The sequence below is a fragment of the Salmo salar genome, chromosome 10 (genome assembly GCF_965601325.2).
Source record: "Salmo salar chromosome 10, fSalSal1, whole genome shotgun sequence".
NCBI classification, from domain to species: Eukaryota; Metazoa; Chordata; class Actinopteri; order Salmoniformes; family Salmonidae; genus Salmo; species Salmo salar.
The window spans coordinates 67,682,054-67,699,029 of NC_138300.1; the positions used below are offsets into that span (position 1 = coordinate 67,682,054).

The 16,976-nt window shown below is 40.3% G+C and overlaps 1 protein-coding gene across 3 annotated transcripts in view; it reads left to right on the forward strand.

The window, feature by feature from the left end:
* Window positions 1–16,976, forward strand: part of tmem86a (transmembrane protein 86A) — a 62,417-nt gene that overhangs the window by 18,258 nt on the left and 27,183 nt on the right. The gene's annotated exons all lie outside the window — the stretch shown is intronic.

Below are 16,976 nucleotides of genomic sequence, written 5' to 3' on the forward strand. Positions count from 1 at the left end.
AGGCATGTAGAACAGGACTAGGGGCTCCGCAGTAAAACAAAACAATGAGAGCTACCCTAAACAACAGTATACAAGGCATATTGACATTAGAAGAAGACATAAAGCAATCACAGGTGTTGATTGGGAGGGCTAAGACAACAACGGGTAAACAGCTAAGACAACAACAATGGGTAAATGGCGATGAATGGGCAGTGAGGGGTCAGTTAGCTATGCACAGGGCCTGAGTTTGAGGCTGGGGCCGACAGATAAACAAAATGAAGTACCGTGTTAATGAACAGTCCAGCAGGCAACAGCTGTGTAGCTGAGTGATCATAGGGTCCAGTAAGCAGCAATGGACGAAACATAGAGCCGCTCGGCAGTCGTCACTACGCTAGGCGAGCAGGAGACACAGCACTCAGAGAGTTAGCAGGCCGGGGCTAGTAGCTGAGTCCTCACCGACATCAAAAACGCAGAGACCGGTTGAGAGCACATCGGCCGAAATACGTCAGCAGACCAGTCGTGATGGATCAGCGGGGTTCCGTGTCAGCAAAGGGTCCAGGCCAATTGGCAAGAGAGGTATTGAAGTTGGTGTACTTCGTTTGCTAGCCGGGGAATGGGCTCGAGGCTAACTGGTGCTTGCTTCTGGACAAGGGGCGCTAGCCACGATAGCCACTCGGTAGCAGCTAGCTAGCTGCGATGATCCGGGGGAATGGTCCAGAGCTTGCGTCAGGAATCCGGTGAAGTAGTGGGGGGAAAAAAGGAGTCCGATATGCTTAGGGCTGATATCGCGCTGTGCAGACTGACAGATATTATCCGGACTATCCGGGCTTAAGTGGCTGGTGTCTGTACTAAATAACTAGTAGTTTATTTGTCACACGCGCCGAATACAACAGGTGTAGACCTTACAGTGAAATGCTTACTTACAGGCTCTAACCAATAGTGCAAAAAAAGGTGTTAGGTGAACAATAGGTAAGTAAAGAAATAAAACAACAGTAAAAAGACAGGCTATATACAGTAGCGAGATAATTAGCTGGCTCGCTTCTGATGGAGATTCTGTGTGCCGAATACAACAAGTGTAGACCTTACAGTGAAATGCTTACTTACAGGCTCTAACCAATAGTGCAAAAAAGATGTTAGGTGAACAATAGGTAAGTAAAAAAAATAAATCAACAGTAAAAAGACAGGCTATATACAGTATCGAGATAATTAGCAGGCTAGCTTCTGAAGGCTCTCTTCTGATGGAGATTCCAGTTATAAGGTCTAGAAAAATAGCAGATCTGTAGCATGTTGGGTGAGGCGGGTTGCAGGAAGGTATATTTAATTCGAAAAAGAGATTTAAATGTATACAAAAAAAGAAAAAAGCTGACTATTTACACGGGACAAAAACAAACACGTCTTGCTGCTACGCCATTTGATCTACACACAATACCCCATAATGACCACGTGTAAACATGGTTTTAGAATTGTATTGAAAATGAAATACAGAAATATCCCATTTACATAAGTATTCACACCAGAGTCAGTACTTTGTATAAGCACCTTTCTGGGTAAGTCTTTAAGAACTTTCCACACCTGGATTGTGCAACATTTAACATTATTTTCAAAATTCTTCAAGCACTGTCAAATCGCTTGTTGATCATTGCTAGACAACCATTTTCAGGTCTTGCCATAGATTTCCAAGTAGATTTAAGTCAAAACTAACTTGGCCACTCAGGAACATTCATTGTCTTCTTCGTAAACAACTCCAGTGTAGATTTGGCCTTGTGTTTTAGGTTATTGTCCTGCTGAAAGGTGAATTCATCTCTCAGTGTGTAACGATGTGCGCTGAGAGTCAGGACGCAAGTTCAGGGAGTGAGTGTTTTAATAAATAAATGTAACATAATCCAAAACAAGAAAACACACACACACAGACAAGAAACAGAAACCATGACGCCTGAGGAAAGAACCAGAGGGAGTGACATATGTAGGGCAGGTAATCAAGGAGATGCTGGAGTCCAGGTGAGTGTCATAATGCGCTGATGTGCGTAATGATGGTGACAGGTGTGCGCTATAACGAGCAGCCTGGTGACCTAGAGGCCGGAGAGGGAGCACACATGACACAGTGTCTGTTGGAAAGCAGACTGAACCAGGTTTTTCTCAAGGATTTTGCCTGTGCTTAGCTCCTTTCCGTTTCTTTTTTTATCTTAAAAAAAACTCCCCTTAATGATTACAAGCATACCCATAACATGCTTGAACATATGGAGAGTGGTACTAAGTAATGTGTTGTATTGGATTTGTCCCAAACATAACACTTTGTATTCCCGGACAAAAAGTTAATTGCTTTGCCACATGTTCTTTGCAGTATTACTTTAGTGCCTTTTTGCAAATAGCATGCATGTTTTGGAATATTTGTATTCTGTACAGGCTTCCTTCTTTTCACTCTGTCTATTAGGTTAGTATTGTGGAGTAACTGCAATGTTGTTGATCCATCCTCAGGAGAGAGAAAACTATCACAGCTATTAAACTCTGTAACTGTTTTAACCTCTATGGGGCAGGCGGGACGAATTCGTCCCACCTACGTAACAGCCAGTTGAATCCTGTGGCGCGATTTTCAAATACCTTATAAATCCTATTACTTCAATTTCTCAAACATATGACTATTTTACAGCTATTTAAAGACAAGACTCTCGTTAATCTAACCACACTGTCCGATTTCAAAAAGGCTTTACAACGAAAGCAAAACATTAGATTATGTCAGCAGAGTACCAAGCCAGAAATAATCAGACACCCATTTTTCAAGCTAGCATATAGTGTCACAAAAACCCAGAAGACAGCTAAATGCAGCACTAACCTTTGATGATCTTCATCAGATGACACACCTAGGACATTATGTTATACAATACATGCATGTTTTGTTCAATCAAGTTCATATTTATATCAAAAAACAGCTTTTTACATTAGCATGTGACGTTCAGAACTAGCATACCCCCCCCCGCAAACTTCCGGCGAATTTACTAACAATTTACTAAATTACTCACGATAAACGTTCACAAAAAGCATAAGAATTATTTTAAGAATTATAGATACATTACTCCTCTATGCACTCGATATGTCCGATTTTAAAATAGCTTTTCGGTGAAAGCACATTTTGCAATATTCTAAGTACATAGCCCGGCATCACAGGGCTAGCTATTTAGACACCCAGCAGGTTTAGCACTCACCAATATCAGATTTACTATAAGAAAAATGGTCTTACCTTTCCTGTTCTTCGTCAGAATGCACTCCCAGGACTTCTACTTCAATAACAAATGTAGGTTTGATCCAAAATAATCCATAGTTATGTTCCAACAGCGACGTTTTGTTCGTGTGTCCCAGACACTATCCCAATGGTAAATAACGGTCGCACGCACGGCGCATTTCGTGACAAAAGATTTCTAAATATTTCATTACCGTACTTCGAAGCATGTCAACCGCTGTTTAAAATCAATTTTTATGCCATTTTTCTCGTAAAAAAGCGATAATATTCCGACCGGGAATCTGCAATTAGATAAACAGCCGAAGGAAAATATATCACTGGGTCGAATCGGGCACGTGCCTAATTCCATTGTCCTCTGATGGGCCACTTGGCAAAGGCGATTATGTGTTTCAGCCTGAGGCTGCCTCGTCATCGTTCAGGTTTTTCCCGGGCTCTGAGAGCCTATTGGAGCTGTGGGAAATGTCACGTTACAGCTAAGATCCTGACTCTTCAATAAACAGAAGCAAGAACAACAACACCTTGTCAGACAGGCCACTTCCTGCATGAAACCTTCTCAGGTTTTTGCCTGCCAAATTAGTTCTGTTATACTCACAGACACCATTCAAACAGTTTTAGAAACTTTAGGGTGTTTTCTATCCATATGTAATAAGCATATGCATATTCTAGTTACTGGGTAGGAGTGGTAACCAGATTAAATCGGGTACGTTTTTTTATCCGGCGGTGTAAATACTGCCCCCTAGCCCTAACAGGTTAACGTCACCATTTCCCTCATGGTGTTAATCTCTAAGCGGTTTTCTTCCTCTCCGGCAGTTAGGAAGGACGCCTGTATCTTTGTAGTGACTGGATATATTGATACACCATCCAAAGTGTAATTAATAACTTCACCATGCTCAAAGGGATATTCAATGTCTGCTTTTTCTGTTTTACAAATAGCTGCCCTTCTTTGCAAGGCATTGGAAAACCACCCTGGTCTTTGTGGTTGAATCTGTGTTTGAAATTCACTGCTTGACTATGGGAATTTACAGATAATTGTATGTGTGGGTTACAGAGATTAGGTAGTCATTTAAAAATCATGTTAAACACAATTATTGCACACAGAGTGTTAGGGTTGGGTGACATTTGGGCAGACCTGCGATATGCTACTCCAAATACTGCAACTTCATTTAACGTATTGATACATCCTAACTGATAAAACGGCACAGTTTTGATTTGTAAAGTTCAAATAGAGTATAGTCTTGACCATCACGATATATCGTCTTGCACTTCACAATATATTTTCAGTCAAATATCACGATATTCGATTTAATCATATCGGTTCAACCCTAGAGTCCGTGCAACTTATTATGTGACTTGTCAAGCAAATATTTACTCCTGAACTTTAGGCTTGCCATAACAAAGGGGTTGAATACTTATTGGCTCAAGACATTTCAGCTTTTCATTATTGATTAATTTGTAAAAATGTCCAAAAACATAATTCCACTTTGACATTGTGTAGGCCAGTGACAAAAAAAAATCTAAATATAATCCATTTTAAATTCAGGCTGTAACAAAACAAAATGTGGAAAAAGTCAAGGGTTTGAATACTTTCTGAAGGCACTCTAAGAGTGTCTGCTTAGTGACCAAAATGTAAATGTAAAAATGCATACTTTTATAGGGAATAGTGTGCCATTTGGTCTCCTGCTTCTCGTTCGGTCTCCCTCAGGCACACACTGATGGCAGAGCCAAAATGAAGTGAGTCATTCCATGCTGCATTTTGACACATGCTTCAGTAGCTGTCTGTGAGAAAGAAAGACCGATGGAAAGGAGACAATCAATGCAATGTTTTGACACATTCCGCTTCAAACTCTCAAGTATGGCTCGGTAGCCGTCTGTGAGAAAGAAAGACAGATAAACAGAATACTGAAAGGAGTCAGTCAATTCAACATTTTGACAGATGCTGCTGAGTGTGCCAACCATGAAATAAGGAGAGGATGTAGATTAATTTGTTAGTGTTGTCTGGGTAGATCTCACCACCTGCTGTTTTAAACTTCATGGGACAGAGAAAATATCCATGCATGGAAGAGAAGGAGGCCTCTGTAATCTGTTATGTCACTGTTATGATAATGTTATGAAGGCCTTTTGATGGAGAGTTTAAGTGACGTGCTACTGAATGTTGGAAGAGAAAGACAGATATATATTGAAACATTGAAAGTAGGCAATTTGAAAAGGAGACATTCATTCATATAATGCTTCTAATGATACAGTAAGGCTGGAGAGAACCAAGTGTGAGAAATAAAAAAGAGACAGATATATTTTAAGACATGCCGTTATAAACTTGACAGGGCTGGCAAGCCACCCGTGAGGAAGAAAAGGCTGAGAAACTGAGCTTTGAAAGGAGACATGTATGAGGTTAAGGCAGATAGCCAGATGGTAGACATTTGAGGGCAAGCATTCAGTAGATGCAACATTCAGTAGCACGTCACTTACACTCTCCATCAAAAGGCCTTCATAACATAATCATAACAGATTACAGAGGCCTCCAACTGTTCTTTCCTAATTTAGTTCCTTCATTCTTCCTAGTTTTTCAAGTTCTGAGGATGTTAGAGCACGAGGAAGACATAGCCCACCCAAATCCTAACCTCAATTGTCGGTGTAAAAAGCATAACTTTCCTTGCTTAATGGAACACAGCATACACATATACCATCTCCGCACAAAAAAACATTAAAATCAAATACAATTTTATTTGTCACATGCGCCGAATACAACAGGGGTAGACCTTACCGTGAAATGCTTACTTACAAACCCTTAACCAACAATGCAGTTCAAGAAATAGTGTTAATAAAATATTTACAAAATAAATGAAAGTTAAAAAAAATTATACAAAGGAACACAATAAAATAACAATTAGAACTCAGTCAGATCAAGAATATGAGGGTTCTGAGCTGATTTTTCATCCATAATTGAGTTCTTTATTGTGTACAAAATATATTTTTATTAAAATTGTATTTTTTATTATTAGAAACATTTTCGAGTTTCGGACCTCAATGTCCTCATATGTAGTTACGGCCCTGTGCCCAGTATTATTAGTCAGCTTACCCAAAAGGGTTGGATTGGTGAAAGATGAGAAATAAAATATATGTGTGTGTCAAGCAGAGGCCATGTGGTTGAAGGGTTGACCCTCCTGCCCTTTTCATGCTGTGTTTAAGCAATAATTCTCAGAGCAATTGTTTGACGGGAGTTTCCCTTTCAGTTGCTTCACGTTTAAACATAATATCAGCACAATGAGAACATGGGGCACTGTACTGTTATCTACACTATATATACAAAAGTATGTGGACACCCCTTCAAATGTGTGGATTCGGCTATTTCAGCCTCACCCGTTGCTGATCGGTGTATATATATATATATATATATATATATATATATATATATATATATATATATATATATATATATACACACACAGTGCCTTCGGAAAGTATTCAGACCCCTTGACTTTTTCCACATTTTGTTACGTCACAGCCTTATTCTAAAATGTATTAGATTGTTCTTGTTTTTCTAAATCTACACACAATACCCCCGAATGACAAATTAAAAACAGGTTTTTAGAAAGTTCTGCTAACTTATATGAAATAAAAATAAACTGAAATATCACATTGACATAAGTATTCCGACCCTTTACTCAGTACTTTGTTGAAGCACCTTTGGCAGCGATTACAGCATCGAGTCTTCTTGGGTATGACGCTACAAGCTTGGCACCCCTGTATTTGGCGAGTTTCTCCCGTTCTTCTCTGCAGATCCTCTCAAGCTCTGTCAGGTTGGATGGTGCACAGCTATTTTCAGGTCTCTCCAGAAATGTTTGATCAGATTCAAGTTAGTGCTCTGGCTCAGCCACTCAAGCCACTCCTGTATTGTCTTGGCTGTGTGTTTAGGGTCGTTGTCCTGTCTGAGGTCCTGAGCTCTCTGGAGCAGGTTTTCATTAAAGGATCTCTCTGTACTTTGCTCCGTTCATCTTTCCCTCGATCCTGACTAGTCTCCCAGTCCCTGCCGCTGAAAGACATCCCCAAAGCATGATGCTGCCACCACCATGCTTCACCGTAGGGATGGTGCCAGGTTTCCTCCAGACGTGACGCTTGGCATTCAGGCCAAAGAGTTCAATCTTGGTTTCATCAGACCAGATGACCTTGTTTCTCATGGTCTGAGAGTCTCCAAGCGTGCTGTCATGTGCCTTTTACTGAGGAGTGCGTTCAGTCTGGCCACTCTACTATAAAGGCCTGCTTGGGGAAGTGCTGCAGAGATGGTTGTCCTTCTGGAAGGTTCTCCCATCTCCACAGAGGAACTCTAGAGCTCTGTCAGTCACCATTTGGGTTCTTGGTCACCTCCCTGACCAAAGCCCTTTTCCCCCGATTGCTCATTTTGGCCGGATGGGATGGCGTATCACTGCATAATGCTGTGGTAGCCATACTGGTTAAGCGTGTCTTAAATTCTAAATATATCACTGACAGTGTCAACAGCAAAGCACCATCACACCTCCTTCTCCATTCCTCATGTTGGGAACTACACATGTGGAGATCATCTGTTCACCTACTCTGCATCTCACAAAGACACAGCGGTTGGAACCAAAAATCCCAAATTGGCCTCATCAGACCAAAGGACAGATTTCCACCGGTCTAATGTCCATTGCTCGTGTTTCTTGGCCCAAGCAAATCTCTTCTTATTATTGGTGTCCTTTAGTAGTGGTTTCTTTGCAGCAATTCGACCATGACGGCCTGATTCACACAGTCTCCTCTCAATAGTTGATGTTGAGATGTGTCTGTTACTGCAATTTCTGAAACTGGTAACTGCACTGCAGCAGAGGTAACTCTGGGTCTTCCTTTCCTGTGGCAGTTCTCTTGAGAGCCAGTTTCATCATAGTGCTTCATGGTTTTTGCGACTGCACTTGAACATTCAAAGTTCTTGAAATTTTTAAGACCTTCATGTCTTAAAGTAATGATGGACTTTCTATTGCAAGGCCATCAGATTGTTAAACAGCCACCACTAGCACAGAGAGGCGGCTGCCTACCTACAGACTTGATATAATTTGTCACTTTAATAAATGGAACACTAGTCACTTTAATAATGCCTCTAAGAATGTTTACATATCTCGCATTACTCATCTCATATGTACACTACTGTTTAAAAGTTTGGGGTCACTTAGAAATGTCCTGGTTTTTGAAAGAAAAGCTCATTTTTTGTCTATTAAAATAACATCAAATTGATCAGAAATACAGTTTAGACATTGTTAATGTTGTAAATTACTATTGTAGCTGGAAACGACTGATTTTTAATCTACATAGGCATACAGAGGCCCATTATCAGCAACCATCACTCCTGTGTTCCAATGGCGCGTTGTGTTAGCTAATCCAAGTTTATCATTTTAAAAGGCTACAGTGAAGAGGCGACTCCGGGATGCTGGCCTTCTAAGGCAGAGGTGCAAAGAAAAATACATATCTCGGACTGGCCAATAAAAATAAAATATTAAGATGGGCAAAAGAACACAGACACTGGACAGAGGAACTCTGCCTAGAAGGCCAGCATCCCGGAGTCGCCTCTTCACTGTTGACGTTGAGACTGTTGTTTTGCAGGTACTATTTAATGAAGCTGCCAGTTGAGGACTTGTGAGGCATGTGTTTCTCAAACTAGACACTCTAATGTACTTGTCCTCTTGCTCAATTGTGCACCAGGGCCTCCCACTCCTCTTTCTTTTCTGGTTAGAGACAGTTTGCGCTGTTCTGTGAAGGGAGTAGTACACAGCGTTGTACCAGATCTTCAGTTTCTTGGCAATTTCTCGCATGGAATAGCCTTCATTTCTCAGAACAAGACTTGACTGATGAGTTTCGGAAGAAAGGTCTTTGTTTCTGGCCATTTTGAGCCTGTAGTCAAACCTACAAATGCTGATGCTCAACAAGTCTAAAGAAGGCCAGTTTTATTGGTTCTTTAATCAGCATAACAGTTTTCAGCTATGCTAACATAATTGCAAAAGGGTTTTCTAATGATCAGTTAGCCTTTTAACCTCTATGGGCTAGGCGGGACGAATTCGTCCCACCTACGTAACAGCCACTTGAAGCCTGTGGCGCGATTTTCAAAACCTTAAAAATCCTATTACTTCAATTTCTCAAACATATGACTATTTTACAGCTATTTAAAGACAAGACTCTCGTTAATCTAACCACACTGTCCGATTTCAAAAAGGCTTTACAACGAAAGCAAAACATTAGATTATGTCAGCAGAGTACCAAGCCAGAAATAATCAGACACCCATTTTTCAAGCTAGCATATAATGTCACAAAAACCCAGAAGACAGCTAAATGCAACACTAACCTTTGATGATCTTTATCAGATGACAACCCTAGGACATTATGTTATACAATACATGCATGTTTTGTTCAATCAAGTTCATATTTATATCAAAAACCAGCTTTTTACATTAGCATGTGACGTTCAGAACTAGCATACCCCCCGCAAACTTCCGGGGAATTCGCTAACATTTTACTAAATTACTCACGATAAACGTTCACAAAAAGCATAACAATTATTTTAAGAATTATAGATACAGACCTCTATGAACTCGATATGTCCGATTTTAAAATAGCTTTTTGGTGAAAGCACATTTTGCAATATTCTAAGTACATAGCCCAGGCATCACGGGCTAGCTATTTAGACACCCGGCAAGTTTAGCACTCACCATAATCATATTTACTATTATAAAAGTTTGATTACCTTTTGTTGTCTTCGTCAGAATGCACTCCCAGGACTGCTACTTCAATAACAAATGTTGGTTTGGTCCAAAATAATCCATCGTTATATCCGAATAGCGGCGTTTTGTTCGTGCGTTCCAGACACTATCCGAAATGGTAAAGAAGGGTCGCGCGCATGGCGCAATTCGTGACAAAAGAATTCTAAATATTCCATTACCGTACTTCGAAGCATGTCAACCGCTGTTTAAAATCAATTTTTATGCCATTTTTCTCGTAGAAAAGCGATAATATTCCGACCGGGAATCTCCTTTTCGGCAAACAGAGGAAAAAATCACAAAGACGGGGGCAGTCAGGTCACGCGCCTAAGCCCAGAGTCCCTTGATCGGCCACTTGAGAAAGGCGATAATGTGTTTCAGCCTGGGGCTGGGATGACGACATTCAGGTTTTTCCCGGGCTCTGAGCGCCTATGGACGACGTAGGAAGTGTCACGTTAGAGCAGAGATCCTTAGTAAAAGATAGAGATGGCAAAGAAGTTCCAGAAATGGTCAGACAGGCCACTTCCTGTAAAGGAATCTCGCAGGTTTTGACCTGCCATTTGAGTTCTGTTATACTCACAGACACCATTCAAACAGTTTTAGAAACTTTAGGGTGTTTTCTATCCATATGTAATAAGTATATGCATATTCTAGTTACTGGGTAGGAGTGGTAACCAGATTAAATCGGGTACGTTTTTTATCCAGCCGTGTCAATACTGCCCCCTAGCCCTAACAGGTTAAAATTATAAACTTGGATAAGCTAACACAATGTGCCATTGGAACACAGGAGTGATGGTTGCTGATAATGGGCCTCTGTACACCGATGTAGATATTCCATAAAAAAATCTGCCGTTTCCAGCTACAATAGTCATTTACAACATTAACAATGTCTACACTGCATTTCTGATCAATTTGATGTTATTTTAATGGATAAAAAATGTGATTTTCTTTCAAGAACAAGGACATTTCTAAGTGACCCCAAACTTCTGAACGGTAGTGTATATACACTGTATCCTTCACTATCTATTGCATGTTAGCCGCTCTGTCACTGCTCATCCATATGTATTATACTTATATATTCTCATCCCATTCCTTTACTAGATTGTGTTCATTAGGTTTTGTTGTGGAATTGTTAGATATTACTTGTTAGATACTGCTGCACTGTCGGATCTAGAAGCATAAGCATTTCGCTACACTGGCGATAACATCTGCTAACCATGTGTATGTGACCAATACAATTTCATTTGACTTGACCGTTGTTTCTCTTTGCTTATTTGAGCTGTTCTTGCCATAATATGGACTTTTACCAATAGGATTATCTTCTGTATACCACCCCTACCTTGTCACAACACAACTGATTGGCTCAAACGCATTAAGAAGGAAAGAAATTCCACAAAATAACTTTTACCAAGGCACACCTGTTAATTGAAATGCATTCCAGGTGACTACCTAATGAAGCTGGCTGAGAGAATGCCAAGAGTGTGTAAAGCTGTCATCAAGGCAAAGGGTGGCTACTTTGAAGTATCTCAAATATTACATTTATTTTGATTTGTTTAAAACTGTTTAGTAAAAATAAAGAAAAACCTTGGAATGAGTAGATGTCACGGTATGAGTAGATGTCATGGTACTGTATATATATCTTTCCAGATTTTTTTTATATCCCAAAACTGACCTTTCTATCTCCCTTATTTTCTACCCCCCCCCCCCCCCCACTCTCTCTCTCTTTCTATGAGAGGGGTGACAGACTGACTGAAGGTTGGGGGAGAAGTATGAGAGAGAAGGCACCATTGTTTGGAAGCATCTTCCCCACTTCTGCTTTCATGTTCCGTGCAAGCACAAGTGGTTTGTGGCCGTCTGTCTTTCATATGGGTCAGAGAGCACGTGAACATCAGGGTTAACAGCACACAGCACATTTCCTCTCTATTCTTTTACTATCTTTTGGTTCACCTGTCAAAACTGTCCATGACACTAATTCACCTTATTCTCATGCCAATTGATAGAATCTAGAGAGAAAATGCACATCCATTTTTTATGAAATATTTAATTGATTGATGTACAAAAACCTCAGCTGCCAAAACTGCTGGCGGTTCCGCTTTTTTGCTTTGTCAGGACTAGAGGAAGACCAGAAATGCAGTGCAACATAAAAAAATAACCCAAAGTAAAAGGAGAACATTGACATACATTTGACCTGTAATAAGTTCTACTTACTGTGTTCTGACTTTACAGATAACCCCTCTTACTCACCCATTCTCCTCCCTCACCCCTCCAGCCTCACCCCTCCTCCATCCTTATCCCTGCAGTAGGGCTGTGGAGGTCACAAAATGTTGTCAGCCGGTGATTGTCAAGCAAATAACTGCCGGTCTCACGGTAATTGGGCGTTAATTAACATAAACACATTTAGCATCTCCTGGCTTCAACACATAGCCAACAAGCCACTGATGCAGACCATTGGGACATCTACATTTTAAAAAGTCTAATAAATCCATGTAATATAGCTTACACCTTCACAATAAATCCATTATTTCTTTTAGACAGGTCTAAAGAAACATGATATGAAGAAAATGTAGTCTATTTCAGAAGAACAGAATAGCATACTCTGAGTTGTCCTTATGTTAGGTCCTGATCTGGCTATACCATATGGCTGTGGACTACACTAGTTCATTTAGCAGACAAGATTTGCTTAGAATTCTGTGGCATTATTTTATATTATTAAGAATACAATTGAACAAAGCTGAATAAAATATAAATATTTTCTCCAAACGATTAGAGGGAGTGTGCAAATGTGGCTATTCTGTGTTGAGCAGTTAACAAATAAATAGATACTCCTATATTCTTAATTTAGAGTTATTAATGTAACTTTAGTTATTCTACAAACATTGGGCTATATGTTTAGATTTTTAACCTTTTCATACTTGAGTTCCAAATATCTCTAACGGTTGCCCCAGCGTGAGTTGTTTTATGTACGTGATGTCAGAATGCACTCATGGTTCCAAAATGTGATTATTACACACAGGACAGTTAACACGCGCTGCCTGCTAATTATCTGTAGGCTATGTTTCAACTTGTCAATTTCAAATTATTAAGTATTAAGTATTTTCAAGCAACAGTTTGAATTGAGGTGTGTTCCGCCTCCTCATTAATTCACATAGAAGTAGGCCATTTTAGCATTGTGGACAATTTAAGTTTGAGGCTTTACTGAGCTGGACAAACTTCTCTCTTCGAGGAGAGCCCAAGCACTTCACCAATGTTTGAGCAGATCAAGTATGCAGATATTTGCGCAGTCTTGCACGAATTGGAACATTTTCTGGCTGGCACTCGCATTGTCTTGTTGTTTTCCTTACAAATAATAACTTTGTGCGTTCCTATCAAAGTAAGTTCATTATTTTCTGTATATCGTGTTGTTGTTTCTACTGTAGGCGCATACAGTAATGTATGTATGGAGCATAATGTATTTACAGTTTTATTCACATGTTTTCAAGTACTGGTGACAAATAATGCATTCCAATTATTGCATAGATTGTAATGGACACATATGATGTGTGTAAAATACTTTTTTGAAGTTTGTACTGATTATAATGAGCTAATGCTAAGCTATTTGCCAGCTATGTGTATGTGTGGCACCATGTTTGTTGACATTTATACAATGCATTCTGGGTGTCACGTAAACATCTGTCAGACCTGTGTGTACAAGCTGTACACACTTCATCAGTATCTCATTCACAATTTGACAAGCACTTGATGTTATAATGAGGTGAAGGAATGGTTCACTCATCTTTTGGGTAAACTTCCGGAAGTGAATGAAGGGAAATGAATGATCGTAGACCAATCAAATCAATCAAATGTATTTTTATATTAGCCCTTCGTACATCAGCTGATATCTCAAAGTGCTGTACAGAAACCCAGCCTAAAACCCCAAACAGCAAGCAAAGCATGTGAAAGAAGCACGGTGGCTAGGAAAAACTCCCTAGGAAAAACTCCCTCTTCAACATACATACTATAACAGACCAAACTAATCTTGTCTTTGGTTGATGCGAAAAAACAAACATGGTGGCGCACAAACTACCTATCGTCGGATTACTTTAGATTTCTAGAAAGTGTTTTACTCAATTATTTCGATCAATGGTGAGCTCACCCGTGATGTGATTCATTATAAATAGTAATATCTATTAGCTAATTCATATTGTAGTTTCTGTCAGCCGAGAGTTCTAAAAATATGATTGCTTGTGTTACGTCAATCTTTCCTTGGTTAGCTTTAGGACAAATGTAGCCTACATTTTCCTGTTTGGATGATTGTGTTATGCTGTAACTACTTCTGTGAATGTCTGAACAGTGCATCCAAAAATAAACTGGTCACATTCGGGACATAACTTTGTAAGGACTGTGTTTGTGCAAAACGTTTCTGTAAAAAAACAGTGTGGCCGTCTCAAATGCTGATTGTTGCATCAATCAAAACTAGACATTCTAAATAAGCGTTCTAATCACACCCGTTTGAGTGTACACACCGGTTTGAGTGTAAGCTGCAGGGACCACTGTAGAATGTTTGTTGGTACATGTGAAAAGGTTAATACATTGTAAGGTTGCCTGATGCAACTCTAATGAGGATTTGAAAAAAGTAAATTGTAAGGCATGAGTTCTGCTTTGTTTTTTGCTCAGGCTGTACACACTTCATCAGTCTCTCATTCACAATTTGACAAGCAATTGATAATGCCTCGAATTTCCCGGCGGCATCTCCTTTGTGTGGCCGTAATGCTCCTTAAAAAAATCCATGCCTTTTGCGGCCAGTGACTGTTGTGCATTTGGGCTAAATATAATAATTATAATTCCCTTCTCCCTGAGTGCTGTGTGCTCCGAAGCACCTCTCACTCACATGGCTCTCCATCATGTGATTGGGTCTTTCTCACAGGCTTCCGATGTGTAAATTGAAGATATTGGAAGAACTGTCCACATTTTACTTTTTGTATATTAGGCTATTTCTTCGCATTATAAGCACAGCAATGTGCACAAGGGAGTAGGCTATAAGCGCAAATGTTCCAATAGCTCGAAAACACCATTATCAAAAGTGACCCCAACTGCGATTATGCATGTAATGCTTTTATTGTAAATATGCATTTTGATGGTGAAAATGTTATTCCACAAACTTGAAAATCATGCGCTGCTTATGTATGCCAGTTAGGCTCTACACCCCATGTAAAGGGGATTAATGTGCTTAATTTTGAGAAGTTATTTGGCCACCTTAGTTATAATACAAACCCTATCAAAACATATACCGTGGGGGAAAAAAGTATTTGATCCCCTGCTGATTTTGTACGTTTGCCCACTGACAAAGAAAGGATCAGTCTATAATTTTAATGGTAGGTTTATTTGAACAGTGAGAGACAGAATAACAACAAAAATATGCAGAAAAACGTATGTCAGAAATGTTATGAATTGATTTGCATTTTAATGAGGGAAATAAGTATTTGACCCCCTCTCAATCAGAAAGATTTCTGGCTCCCAGGTGTCTTTTATGGAGGTAACGAGCTGAGATTAGGAGCACACTCTTAAAGGGAGTGCTCCTAACCGCAGCTTGTTACCTGTAAAAAAGACACCTGTCCACAGAAGCAATCAATCAATCAGATTCCAAACTCTCCACCATGGCCAAGACCAAAGAGCTCTCCAAGGATGTCAGGGACAAGATTGTAGACCTACACAAGGCTGGAATGGGCTTCAAGACCATCGCCAAGCAGCTTGGTGAGAAGGTGACAACATTTGGTGCGATTATTCGCAAATGGAAGAAACTGTCAATATCCCTCGGCCTGGGGGCTCCATGCAAGATCTCACCTCGTGGAGTTGCAATGATCATGAGAATGGTGAGGAATCAGCCCAGAACTACACGGGAGGATCTTGTCAATGATCTCAAGGCAGCTGGGACCATGGTCACCAAGAAAACAATTGGTAACACACTACGCCGTGAAGGAATGAAATCCTGCAGCGCCCGCAAGGTCCCCCTGCTCAAGAATACATATACATGCCCGTCTGAAGTTTGCCAATGAACATCTGAATGACTCAAAGGACAACTGGTGAAAGTGTTGTGGTCAGATGAGACCAAAATGGAGCTCTTTGACATCAACTCAACTCACCGTGTTTGGAGGAGGAGGAATGCCGCCTATGACCCCAAGAACACCATCTCCACCGTCAAACATGGAGGTGGAAACATTATGCTTTGGGGGTGTTTTTCTGCTAAGGGGAAAGGACAACTTCACCGCATCAAAGAAAGGGGCCATGTACCGTCAAATCATGGGTGAGAACCTCCTTCCCTCAGCCAGGGCATTGAAAATGGGTCGTGGATGGGTATTCCAGCATGACAATGACCCAAAACACACGGCCAAGGCAACAAAGGAGTGGCTGAAGAAGAAGCACATTTAGGTCCTGGAATGGCCTAGCCAGTCTCCAGACCTTAATCCCATAGAAAATCTGTGGAGGGAGCTGAAGGTTCGAGTTGCCAAACGTCAGCCTCGAAACCTTAATGACTTGGAGAAGATCTGCAAAGAGGAGTGGGACAAAATCCCTCCTGAGATGAGTGCAAACCTGGTGGCCAACTACAAGAAACGTCTGACCGCTGTGATTGCCAACAAGGGTTTTGCCACCAAGTACTAAGTCATGTTTTGCAGCGGGGTCAAATACTTATTTCCCTCATTAAAATGCACATCATTTTATAACATTTTTGACATGCGTTTTTCTGGATTTTTTTGTTGTTATTCTGTCTCTCACTGTTCAAATAAACCTATTAAAATTATAGACTGATCATTTCTTTGTAAGTGGGCAAACGTACAAAATCAGCAGGGGATCAAATACTTTTTCCCCCCACTGTAGGCCTGTGGGCTAGGCTACATGAGGTCTGACACTATGATTAGAAAAAGTCGCAAAAAAGGCATTGTTTCTTGGCTTGCGCTGGGCATCATTCACAAGTGCTAATGTATCATTCACAAGCGATAGGCTAATATTGTCACCATCAGACTATTATTGATTTA